This window comes from Gorilla gorilla, chromosome 4, assembly GCF_029281585.2.
Source record: "Gorilla gorilla gorilla isolate KB3781 chromosome 4, NHGRI_mGorGor1-v2.1_pri, whole genome shotgun sequence".
NCBI classification, from domain to species: Eukaryota; Metazoa; Chordata; class Mammalia; order Primates; family Hominidae; genus Gorilla; species Gorilla gorilla.
The window spans coordinates 169,030,821-169,044,903 of NC_073228.2; positions in this window are offsets into that span (position 1 = coordinate 169,030,821).

Consider the following 14,083-nt stretch of genomic DNA (forward strand, 5'->3'; position numbering starts at 1 on the left):
ATTTGGGATGGGACACTCCCCTGGTAATTCATTTTAAAAAAAGAGCCTGCCTTTTGAGTCCTATCTTTATATTATGTGGCCATATAATATTAATACATTATGGCTAAAAGAATATACTTTATAAGATATCCTTAGGACATAATTTATTTTGCTTAGTTTTCATTGCTTAGCTATGTGAATCGTGAAGACATGATTAACTTTATTTATAAATCGTGATACTGAAAACTATGCATTGCAATACAATTACATTTGTCATTTTGTTACTGGTTTTCCTTTCCATATTGAAGGAAGTATGTAGAATGTACACAGCCATATTTATTTGCCAATATCAGGAATTCAGAGATAAAAGATATAGTAAGGGAAATCAAGGTTATAACCTTTGAATTTAAAAATACTTCTCACTCACTTTGGGAGGCCGAGGCAGGCGGATCACAAAGTCAGGCGGATCACGAGGTCAGGAGATCGAGACCATCCTGGCTAATGCGGTGAAATCCCGTCTTTACTAAAAATACAAAAAATTAGGCGGGCGTGGTGGTGGGCGCCTGTAATCCCAGCTACTCAGGAGGCTGAGGCAGGAGAATGGCGTGAACCCATTGGCGGAGCTTGCCGTGAGCTGAGACCGCGCCACTGCCCTCCAGCCTGGGCAACAGAGCCAGACTCTGTCTCAGAAAAAGAAAAAAAAAATACTTCTCACTGTATGAATTACCATCCTCACTAATTTGGCCTATAAATATTCTGCTATTCCATATATTACATATATGTGTATATTATATATTGTCTATATTTTATATACATGGAATCAAAATATTTATATTCCAAAGAGATGATTGAGCATCTCCTTCTGCATTCATCGCAGTGAAAATCTCTTATCAAAAGTACACTTTTGAAAATTCGCATGTCTATTTATTTCTTTTGAACAACTTGATGATAGATTTAAAGCTTTAAAAAATGAACAAAATAATTCTGTCTCAAAACAGGAATATTTTTGGCAGGTATCAGGACAATACAAACTTAAATTTTTCACCTAATAGTCTTTTCACAATTCAACTTGACCTTGAATGTGATTGCTTTTCCAGCAGCAAGTGCTGTTCTTAAATATATGATGCCTACCGTGTTGTCAGGTGGGTGGCAGATCTGAAATGTGCAAAATGAGAAACAGACATACAGCTAGGTGCATAGTGTTTGTGAAGGCCAGATCCAGTCCTGTTGCGATAAAGTGTTAACTTGAAAGGATTGTTAACCATGAAAAACTCCCCCACCTTTTACTCAGCTATACCTAAATTCAACTGGCTAATGTGGGTGCTACTGCTTTGCTTCAGGTGAAATTCATATGAACTATAAATGCTTGATCAGGAAAATTTCCCTGGCTTTGCCTAGCAAGAGAGACCCAGCGAGAGAAAAACTCTAGGCTAGAAGCATCCTGCCGACCAATTGTTCTAGTCTTTGGCTCAGAAATGAGGAAAGAAATGGAGCACCATTAGGCTGCATGGAGAGTTTAGGCTTCTTGACATTTGTTTCCCTTTTAAGGCCTCTTAATAGTGTTGATTTATTGTCCATTTATTTCCTACCAAAGGAAACGAAGATCTTCCAACCTGAAGATAGCAATCTCCTTTCTCTGTTTTCCTTTTAGAAAGCCTTGATATTAAGTCCCAGGCAATGTTGAAATTGGTCTGATTATTTGCAGTGCCAGGATGAGAGGCATCAGCAGGTTCTTATAAGTAAGGTTGCAACTTGGGTTAGAATGAGAAATACAGGAGGATAATTCAGAATAGACTTAGGTGAGAGCTAGAGACCTGGATCCAGATAAGTGGGACCAGGAGAGCACTATGTGATTTCTGAGTCACAGAACAAGCCAGTGAAACTGAACATGGCATCTTGGAAAGATTTTAAAATTAGAGAGATGAAGAATTTTCTTCAAGAACACATACCGAGATATCACTAAATACAGAGGCCGATCCTCATTTATGCCTTTCTTGGCAAAACAGGAGTAAGGCTCAAAGGAAGCCAGGTCAAGCAAAATAGTGAATCAGATGAATGCAAATAAGGTGACAGTGGCACATGAGAATGGGTGGCTTCAAATGTATTTGTTCCTTTAACAAATATTTACTGAGCCACTATTTTTTGGTTCCAGCCACTAAGCACAGAGCTAGAGAGACTATAGTGTATAAAACCAGACAAACCCTGGAATCTCCATTCTAGTAAAAAAAGAAAAGAATTATGCACATAAATATCAAATTAGAGCTGTACTATTGCTAGAAAGGAGAGTGAGGTGATAAGAAACCACACTTAACTACGTACAGAGAATGATTCCTTGAGAGAGAGAGTTTTGAATTGACATGGAAAGAAACAGTAGGAGTTTGTTAAATGAAGGAGGGAGGGAGAGAAGAGAGATCTAGGCAGAGAAAACTGTCTGCCAAAGACCCTGTGACTGGAGGGAATATATCAGTTATAAAGCATTAAAAATACCCAGAGTAGCTGAAGATAAAGAATAAAAATAAGTATAAAAAGAGGCGAGGATCCAGAGTCTGATTATTCAGCGTTTTGTAAGTCACATAACAAAACTTTATCTGTATTTTAAGAGAACCAGCAGCTAAACTTCAAAGAAGGGACTGAATATCACTAAGAACAGATGTAGGCCTCCTGGTTAGGTGGCACTTTTTAGGAGTAAAGAGAAGCAATGATGACAGGTTGATCCAGGGTGCAACTGGAAGAGAATGAAAGGATGTGAAAATACCAGAATGGGGAAAATACATTTGGGGGAAAAATTTTGTATGCAAATAGAAGCAATTACAACCAGGTAACACCCCTCCCCCTACACTGCCACCGTAAAACAACATTTGTCAGAGGTTGTTCCCAGTGCTAAGCCCAGTATATCTTGAAAATAAATGTATAATGTCACTCTCTGGTTCAGCTTCAGAATTTTTAAATGGTTCTTATTGTGATAAGAATAAATCAGAATGGAAACTGCAGGTGCAAGGAAGTCATTGAAAGTACCTGGGAAAGAGAAGTGTGTGGGGCAAAGAGGAAGCAAAAACTTTGCCAGGAAATTAAGTTATTTCTTTCCTCAATGTTTCTTTTCCTGGAGTGCATGTAAAGTAATATATCCTGCTCCAGCTTGTGTGATTATGTGAATGGAGACGGAGAACAAAGAGGGGTAAAGAATGGTGGTAAAGATAATAGAAAACTGAAACATACTAGAATTCTGCCACTCAACTTTTGTTTGACCTCATTAGGAGGCTTATTCGAAATGCAGAATCTCAGGCCAAAATTCAATCCTACCAGATCAGAATCTGTATGTTAATAGAGCTCCAGGTGATTTGGATGCACTCTCAGGTTTAGAAATTACTGTTTAAATAACGTCAGTTTGCATCTCTGAGATAGGGTGTGGGGTTCTATATTCCTACACATCATTTGGCAAATTGGGGTTCTTTGCTGCTCAACCTTCTCCAACATACAGATTTACAAAACGGACCTAAAGCTTATTTTTAAGTGTGTGTATGCTTGAGCACTTCATTGGTCTTAAGTCTGTTTAATGCGATTAAAAATTGCAATAAAAGAGCAAACCAATGACAATGAATGAATGTGAAATGTAAAAATGACTGCATGAAAGGAAAATTGATAATAATGACAAATGAAGAGGGAAAACATAACTCAGAGCTCACATGCAACAGAAAGAAAATCCCACGTGAAAGGCTGAGAAAAAGAATATCCTGCTAACCATAGGCTTAAGTCAGAAGCTCAGAGCCTTTCTTTCAAGTTGTCTGTCTATGGATGTTCTTACAACTTTCCCCTTTTTCCTTCAAAAACAAATTTACTATATTCCAGTTACCTGCTACTACATAACAAAACACACTAAAATTTCGCAGCTTAAAATAACAACTTATTATCTCTCATGGTTCTGTAAATTGGGTGAGATCATTTGGGTGGTTCTAGCTTGGGTTTTGTTTTTTCAGTCAAATGGAGTTTGGGTTGAGTATATTTCACTGGTCCCTATGTCTTAGGTAGTTCATCGGGTGACTGGCAGTTGGTGCTGGTTGTCTTTTGTGTGTGTGTGTGAGATGGAGTCTCACTCTGTCACCCAGGCTGAAGTGCAGTGGCATGATCTCTGCTCACTGCAACCCCTGCCTCCCAGGTTCAAGCGATTCTCCTGCCTCAGCCTCCCGAGTAGCTGGGAATACCGGCATTTACCACCATGCCCAGCTATTTTTTTTGTATTTTTAGTAGACACAGAGTTTCGCCATGTTGGCCAGGCTGGTCTCGAACTCCTGACCTCAGGTGATCCTCCTGCCTCAGCCTCCCAAAGTGCTGGGATTACAGGCATGAGCCACCCCACGCCTGGCCTGGTGCTGGTTGTCTTCTGGTTGTGTGTTGATTGGAATGACTACAGATGTTTTCTCCATGTCCTTAGCTTCTCATTGCAGAGAAGGAGGAAGAAGGAGAGAAAAGGGAAGGGAAGAGACAGCTGGGGAGGGGTCAGGGGGAAGGAGAATGAATTGGAGGGAGAGAGCAGAGAGAGGACAGAGGAAGAGAGAAAGAGATACTTATAAAGAACACTAGAGAAACTTGAGCAGAATTTCCACAGGTAGAACAGAATATATAATCACTACAAATTAGATGCTGTTTTTCACCCCTCCCTAAATATAGATTTCATTTGCATCATCATCTCGTCTGCTAAATGTCATTTTTTAAATGTGAATTTTTAAATGTCAGCTAACAAGGAAGTTTGATACTCAGTCGCTCCTGTTATTCGAACTCCACCAGTCTATTATTAAGGACTTTTTAGCAGCTGATTGCTGATATTTCCAATTAAGACTTGGTTTGTGTAAGTCAATTTAATGTGACATATTTTTTTTTTAAATGTGGTTTACAATTTGCGGGATAGTTTGGTTGTAGTATATCGCTTTCTTGGCCAAAATGCATTAAGCAGATTTGCACAAAGAAATATAATTGCAGTATAATTGCTGAAACTTCCACTGAGAAACAAATTATATGCTCTTAAAGATGACTGCTCAGGGGTTTTATAGAAAAAATTCTGCTTTGAATGGAAAGAGATACGAAAAACCTAAACAAACTAGAAAACTTCTAAAGTCTCCGTAACTCAGTGATCTTATCATTCTAGTGTCCATTTGACATCTAACTTGAGTAAGTCATAGAGCTTCTCAACTCAAGCCCCTTAGGTGCTTTCTAAAAGATGCTCAGCTAATTGCTGTTTCCATTGTCACTATCAAATTATCTATTCTGTGAACAATCTGATTCTCTAATTAATGTTGTAGCACATGTGCATTAATCTGTCTGGTCCTCCAGTTCTCTAATGAGACACAAACTCACTACAAGATCTTCCTTAAGAAATAACAAACTGACTGACTCAGCATGACACCCTCACTAATTAATAAAACGGTGACAATTTTAAAATCCCTGTGCTGTGATTTTTCCTTAACAAAAACTGTTTTGCAGATGTGCAAAGGGACACAAGAAAGAATGTAAATTTAGCAGTTCATAACCTTTGACTAAACAAACCAGAGATTAGGTGGAATCAATACTGCCAGAAAGAATTTCCCCCAGTCTGGTAAATCTGGAAATGCAAGAAAATAAATCTATCAGAAAAAAAAGGTCTGTTTATAGCGACATCTAGTGGTGTTTGTTTTCCTGCTTGCCCATTCCTAAATGAATTCCCCAGGAAGATAGCAAATACAAAAAACTTACTATTTTATTATTTTTATCAATACAAACACATAACCTATGTAACGTGTTATTGGAGTAACAGGAATAAATATTTCAGAAAACCACATGAATTAGTATGAACTGATGATTTGCAGAAGCTATTTTTGAAAAGCGTTGTGGGTGAATGGATTATGACTCTGATGATGACCACAAGAATAGTAATGCCCGTCCTCATACAGAAATAGGTGTATTTCTTGGTGTTGAAACACATGACCATAGATTTTTTTTTCATTTTTTTTTCAGATGAAGCAGGAGATTCATGGTAGAAATAACTTTGTGAAAAATGAATAATCTCATGGCAGATTTATCTTAAACTAAGATAACTAAAATGACTACATTCTCAAAAGGCTATCTTAAAGAATACTGACAACCTCTGTTATCTGATAGTTTACCCTGGAAGAGTTTGTATCACTATGCTAAAAATGTGTGTGTGTGTGTGTGCATGTGTGTGTGTGTGTGTGTGTGTGTGTGTGCAGGGAAGTGAGGGGTGGGGTGAGCACAACATGATTATAAAATTTGTCCTGACACTTAGAGTAGACTTTTTGATTAAACACATTTTCTAAAATGGTGGTGATTATAAAAGAATACAATTTTGAAATAAAATCAATGACAGGACTTTAAAAAAGCAAGCGACAGTTTTTAAAAGTCATAGGTTTGTTACAATCCAGGGGATTGTAAAACTGTTAGGTAATATTCTCTCTGGCTATTTCAGAAGAGAATAAATTTTGACAAGGAGCACTTTTTTTTTTTTTCCAGAGGGAGGTTTTTGCCTTTCACCTGTTCTGACACTCAAAGTTCTTCTAGGAGAGGCCACAGAGAAATCTATTCTCTGCGTTGCTCTTATATCTTCTGGATCACTTTAGGACAGATCCCATTCATTATGGACAGATGCCTTCACTGAATTTATGCAACTAATATTTATGGCCACTCATGCTCCGATAGCAATGAATGAGTCTGAACCAGTACGAGATATTAATTCTTGCTAACCATATCTTCACTTTTCTACTGAAAAGAAGTCTTACCTTGTATCACTTGATGTCTGTCTCCAGCACAGCCCCTAGGACTGTCTTTCTGCAGGTGACATCAGTATAATAGGACATTAACGTTTCAGAGGGTCCTTGAAGTGTATGTCTGTCCACTTGTACCCCTGCACTTCAAGGCACATAGAAACTGCTTTGACCTTTTAGGCCATCTCTTCTCTTTAGAGAAGATGAGTTCTTTAGAGAAGGATGAGTCCCTTCCAGCCTGACACAGTAAGCATTACTTTAAAAGCTCGTCATTCTACTTTATTCTCCCGAGTGATAACCATTTTGCCTGCAAGTGTCATAGGTGAATATTTTGAAGACCAAATGTGACTATAATACTGCCAAGTTCTACTCTGAGCATTTTGGAAAATACTTTCTCCCTCAAATACATAATAAAGTTAAATAACTTGACTTTTTCAGGCAGTCAAATCTATCATTGAGGCACAAATTAGTTATACAGTGGCATGATTTCAATACCGCTTCTTGCCCACAGAAGGGAATTACAGTAAACAGATTCATAGAATTTCTCACCTAAAAATTTGTCTGGGTGTTCCAGGGCATAGCCACAGGCAGATTTCAGAAGTCTTTTAAATATACGAATTGAAAATGGTTCATATATGTACCTAAGGATAGGAGGAAAAAATTTACTTTTAACATCTATCCGTAGGCTTGAATTTTACTGACTTTCAAAATCTTCCTAAAGGAACAACATTAAAATTCAGTAAAAAATATTCAGTGATACAATATGTCAAACACTTGGTGTGTATCTGCAACCTTAAGACTAAGTGTAGTACCCTTCCATCACCTTTGGTTTTACTGTGTGCTGAAAAATATAGCCCCTGCCTGGCAAAGTGTCATCTTTTCCAGTCTGGAAAAAAAACATATCAGTGAGATTTTGTTAGCTTGACAGTGGTCAGAGTTTCTGCAGCATTTTGCAAAAGGTATGTTGATGTAGCATGCAGTCAATAGTGCTTAGAAGTATGTTCGTGTATGTATTGAAATTTATCAATAGTTTTAAATAAGTAATGAGATATTTATCTTAACTATAATGCCACCTAAAGTATCAAATAATCCTACATTAATGATTATAATAAATATCACAAATGTCTTGTATTTCTTTACTCAAAGAATAATCAGTCACGTGTAAATCTCCTATCTTTCCTCTTCTAGCTGTCTTATCCTGCTTTTGTTTATTTCTCTTTTCTTTTAGCAGGTCTATTTAGTATCCATCTGCTTTTATTTCATTTAGCTGGATGCCTCAAGATGTATAAGTGCAATCTAAATTTCAGTCAGTCTATATTCATCTTTCTAGGGATGACCCAGCTTTCAAGTTCAGAGTGAGTCCTGTCTTCTCCAAGAAGGATTCACTGATTATTCCACTCTGGTAGTTTTCAACTCAGCTTACATATTAGACTCACCAGGGTAGCTTTAAATATGTGTGTGTGTGTTTTATATGTATAACATTTAATTATATATAATTAGCATTTTTAAATATGTATTGAATATTCTATGCATATATGTATACATATATATACACATATATTTGTGTGTGTATATTTATAAAATTAACCCCCCACCCAGATACTCTTATTTAATTGTTCTAGGGTAAAACTTTGATAAACCTATTTTTAGAAGGTCCATGGTAATTCTGATTGTATAGCCATGGTTGAGCTTCCTGCCATCTTGTTTTTGCCATATGAGTAATACTCACTTTTTTTTTTTTTTTTTTGACGCCGGAGAGGGGAATGGGTGATACATGCCATTGATACACAATCTAAAAGATAAAAAATGTATACATAGTCAAAAATAAAACTCCTTCTTTACACGAGCCACTCAGCTACCTTCCCCAGAGGCAAATCCTGCTTGCAGCATTTGGTATCTCCTCTCAGAGACAATGTATTCACAAACAAATATGAATATTTATCAGAAACTCCTCCTCCTGCTTCCCTTCCCCAACCATACGAAAGATAAAATACTCTACAAATTCATATGACTGTTACTTTTTAAAATATTTTATAATATCTTTTTATATTAGAACACAATTTTGTGTCCTTATTTTTAACAGTGACACACTATTCCACTCTAGAACATAATCCATGTTGTTGATTGCTTTTGCAATATTTCAGTGTACACATTTGCCTATTCAACAGTAGCATGTGTGTGATAATATCTGTAGAATAAATTATTGGAGTGAAAGGGCTAGATCCAAAATTTTGTGCATCTCACTTTGCTACTAAACACCAGGTCACCCTCCAGAGAGACTGGATAACTTGACACTCCCACAAGCAATATGCAAGTGCCTTTATTCTCTCTTTTCAACACAGTATATCAGCAACATTTTACTAACTACCAATCTGATAGGTGAAAAAAAAAGTATTTCATTCTGGTGCTAAATGTCCATCTCTTCTCAGCAATGAGATTGAACAGTTTTTTCTCATGCTTTAAACCAATTTGTATTTCATCTTTTACATACTGTTTGTTCATATCCTTTACACATTTTCTTATTAGTTTGTTAAATTTTAACCTCTGAATTTCAAAGTTTATTGAGTCTTATGTGGTGGGTTTTTGCCCTCACATAGAACCTTCTTTATTCTTCTGAGAGTAAATGGTTACATTTGTTTTTAATTGCTTGGATTTCAGACATTGTAGAAAGGATACCTGTACTCTAAAATTATTTAAACATCATAAATGCATCCTATATTTTTATAGTTTCACTTTTACATCTAAGTATTTGACCAATCCAAAATTTACCCTATATTTACAATTTGTGTTTAATAGCATTGCTTTTCTGTTCTTTAATATTTTAATTATTTATATAATACTTCCTCCTGAATTGGATTTTAGTTTACATGTAAAGATTAACATAATAGATGAAATAAGTTTAAAATAAATGAGAACCATGAAAACATAAGGCAGACATAGGTGATTTTAGTATACAAATTACATGTGATAAAGAAAAAGATTCCATCTAAAATTGGACCACAAATTTGGCCATAAACTTGCAGACAGTGTGAGAAGGACATGTAATATAACCAGATATTCAATTCGTAGCACCATCAAAATTAACACCCCAGCACACATGTGCACATACGCACACATACCTCCTACACTTTATCAATGAAAACACAGGTGCGTTTTTGATAAACCGACTAAGATTAAATGGTAATTCTTAGTTATTATGAAACACAATTGACATCAAATTTTATTTGTCATCACCGTCAGATGAGGGAGCTTGTCTTATTCACACCTATATTCCTAGTACATGACTGAAACATTAAGTATGTCTTGGATTTATGAATGAATAAAGGTTTATGTTAGCTTTTGACACTAAATAGCTTAACAGGCTAGGGATACATAATTATACATCTTTTTAAAACACATAACCTATAAAAATTCTAACATGAATAGCCTTAAGATAATGCAGTAGCTGAATAGAGTTTTTCCAGAAAGTGACAGCATACTATTACTATAAGCTAATTGCTAATTGTACGTTATAAAATGTCTTAGTCTCACTGGATCTTTAGTGAACAGAAGCAGAAAATACTTGATTGGGTTAGTATTGTATTGCTATGTAAGGGAAAATATTATTCCATGTAATTTTTCATGTGGTCATGTCCCACTATCTTAGCCTGGTTGAATTCAAAACACCTATTGTATTCTCTGTTATTTAGACCTTAACTGTTTGTAAATGTAATGCCTTTTCTCACAAATTAATTATAACCAGTAAGATTATTCCTCATTTTATATTTCCATTTATTATACTTTTTTTCATTTCTGCTCTATATTAGCTGGATTTATCATCTCTTGATTTAGAAGTTATTAAAAAACTATGCCTGTTCTTGTAGTTTTCCTTTATGCAAATTTCCACATATACTTACCTCTATTGATTTATTAGATGATCAATATCTATAAAGTGTTTTTTCTTTAATACTTAGAAATGTTTCTCACTTTTTTTCATATTAAAATTTTTTATGCCAATCAGGTGGTCTTCTCTTTCTGTACAAGAGTTTTTAGAATTATCTTTTTGTCTTTGGTGTTCTTAAATGTTACAATTACATATTATATATGATCAGCACTTTATCAATGGTTTGTATCTGAGGTCTGTAATTTTTCTGTTATACTAATGTATTAGTCTGCTGAGGCTATAAAAAGAAAATACAACAGACTGGGTGGCTTTCAGAACAAAAATATATTTTCTCACAGTTCTGGAGGCCAGAAGTTCAAGATCAAGGTAGCAATCAACTCACTGTGTGGTAAGGGCTCTCTTCCTGGCTTGTAGACTGCTGCCTTCTGGCTGTGTCTTCCCATGGATTTCCCTGAGTGCATGTGCATGTAGAGAAAGAGAGAACCAGTTTTCTGGCCTCTCTCCTTATAAGGATACCCATCCTATCAGATTTGGGCCATAGCCTTAAGACCTCATTTCACCTTGATTGCTTCCTTAAAGGTTCCATCTCCAAACTCAGCTACACTGGGATTTAGGCCTTCAACACATGAATTCTGGGGAGACAGAAACACTTCGTGCGTAACAAGTAGGAATTTTTTTCAAGCCCTTCTCTCTCTCTCTCAATCTCTTTCCTCCTAGCCCTGCTCCTCCCTGTATTTCTCTGGCTCTTTTGTACTCTGGCTTGCTTTCTTCTTCTTGGGCTTCTACTCAGTGTTCCTATTTCTTTCCTTTTTTTTTTTTTGAGATGGAGTCTTACCCTGTCGCCAGGCTGGAGTGCAGTGGTGTGATCTTGGCTCACTGCAACCTTCTACGCCCTGGTTCAAGTGATTCTCCAGCCTCAGCCTCCCAAGTAGCTGGGATTACAGGCATGCACCACCACACCCAGCTAATTTTTATATTTCTAGCATTGGCGAGGTTTCACCATGTTGACCAGGATGATCTCCATCTCCTGACCTCGTGATCCACCTCCCTCGGCCTCCCAAAGTGCTGGCATTACAGGCATGAGCCACCATGCCTGACCAGCGTTTCTATTTCTAAACTCCATATCCCTTTAACTTGCTTTTAGATCTTTGATCTCTTCGCTATTTCCTGTATTTTTAAAGTTTTATTAACATGATCTTCCAACTATCTAATTTATTCATCAGCTCTATATTTTGGGTGATGGTATCTTATCTATGGGTGTTTTAATTCAACTACTAGATTCTAAAGTTATGATTTGTATTTTAATAAGGTTCTATTTTTCCTCCACATTGGTATTATAATTCCTAATTTATATTATTATTTTCTGCTTATTTTCTAATATTTGTTCCATTCCACTAATTCTGTTTCAGTAGGATTTTATTATTTGGTTTGTCATCTTTTATAGGAAAAATTCTTGCCCTTAACTTCACATTGCAATCACCAGGGGAGCTTTAAACGCTGAAGTCTGGGTACCATTGCTGCGATATTTACAAAATAGGTCTGTAATGCCGCTGCTATTGTCTTAGGATTTTTTGAAGCAGCTCAATTCTGTTGGTCAGCCAATATTGGTCAGCATTGTTTGTAATGATTGTCCTTCTCTTTTAGGTTAGGATTGGGGGAGGATATGTCAACTAGGTACATGGTTAATATGAGGGAAGATTAGAAGACTAGAACATTAGAAGACTAGTTTGGCTGTACTTGCCTATTCATCTTAGGAAGAGGTACAATGATGGAACACAAGGAAAGAGAGACCCCAGGTACCACAGAACCCCTGCTGACCATTCCCTATTGCTACCTTTTTTATCCACCAGCCAATATATCTGGTGAGGAATTCTCCTTTAAATTCTCAGAAATAAGAAGCTTTGGGGGAAGGCCATCTCCTTAGATTGCAGTTTGCCATATCTGAGGAAATAGAGTGAAGCAGGATGAGAAGTGGATGCTCCTAGTCATCCCAATGGGATCCTACACCTTAAATAAGCAGGGCTGTTAACCTGCTTGGGGAAGGTTAACACTTGAAGTAGATACTACTGTAGATCTCTCCAGCAAAGAACAGTTGATGATTTATCCTAGTACTGAAAAGAGAATTTAAGAGCCTTCCTTAAAGCAAGGATTTTTAAACTTGAATGTACATCAGAATCACTGGGAGGGCTTGTCAAACAGGTTGCTGGGCTCCACCCTTAGAGTTTCTGGGTTATAAAATTTGCATTTCTAACACATGCCCCTCTGAAGTTGATACTGCTGGTCTGGAGACCACACTTGAAGAATTATTGACTTAAATCTCTCCTTTAGCTCAAGATCCAATTTTCTATCTAGAGATTTCTTGTATTTGTTTACGTTTGTTTGTTTTTAATATTTTTAATTTTATATTGCTTTAGTTGTTAATTCCTATACTTTTATTCCTATCTTGCTTTCGTAGATTCCTCAAAGTTTACTTTGAAGAGAGAACTAGGAGCTTATCTTATTTTTACTCTTAATAGGAAACAGAAGCCCCTCCACAGTTTCTTATTATAATTTTGAATGTTGTTTATGTTTTTTTAAAAAAGTATATACATTGTAGAAAATATTGTGCAACTCAAAAACTTAAAAAGTAAAATTTACCTATAATTCCTCATAACAAACCTTAACGTTTTTGTTTAAATCTTTCCCATCTCTCTTGTTAAAAATACTGGATTACTTAACATATTGTGGATTATGAGTTAGGAATTTTAACATGAATGTGCATAGGTGATTTTTAAATTTCCTGTATCAAATGCTAAAAAAATTCTGAATGGAAACTCTGAATATGATTTATGTTCTACTCAATAAAAATCCTCTCTTAAAGTCTTTCTTACACGTAGAACTTGGAAAAAAAGACTAATATGGTTATAATTGGGTATGCATTAGCCAAGCAGTCCAGGACATTTAAGTATAGGGTTTAGGAAATTCAGTTAAACTATAAAATCAGAACTGAATTTCAGCAACAAAACAGTTTGATTCATTTTTCAGTTAAATGATATCTTGATACATTTGACTATTGGAAATTTCTACAATGTTCACAATCTTTTACTTAAACTTGTCCTTTCACATTGTATTCACATCTGCATTCCTTAGATGGAAAGAATTATAAGATGTATGCTTGAAGAGTAGTTGGTACTACCATGTTTACTTGTAGTAATAATGCCATACTACTGAAATACCAGAATCTGCTAGGCTTGCGTTGCTAATAAATGATTACTGAAAGCATATGAATAGCATAACTACACGGCTTGACGCAGTAGAAAGACAATGATTTTGTTTGCGTCTCCCATTTGCTGTCTGTCTTCTTTCATGGTATAGCAGTCTTTGAAAAAAAGTACTACATGGAATTTAGCTGGAACCAGATACTAGGCAATAGATTAATGCATGGCTTATGTAAAAAGGCACTAACTGACAATTTACATTGTTCTGGATGCTA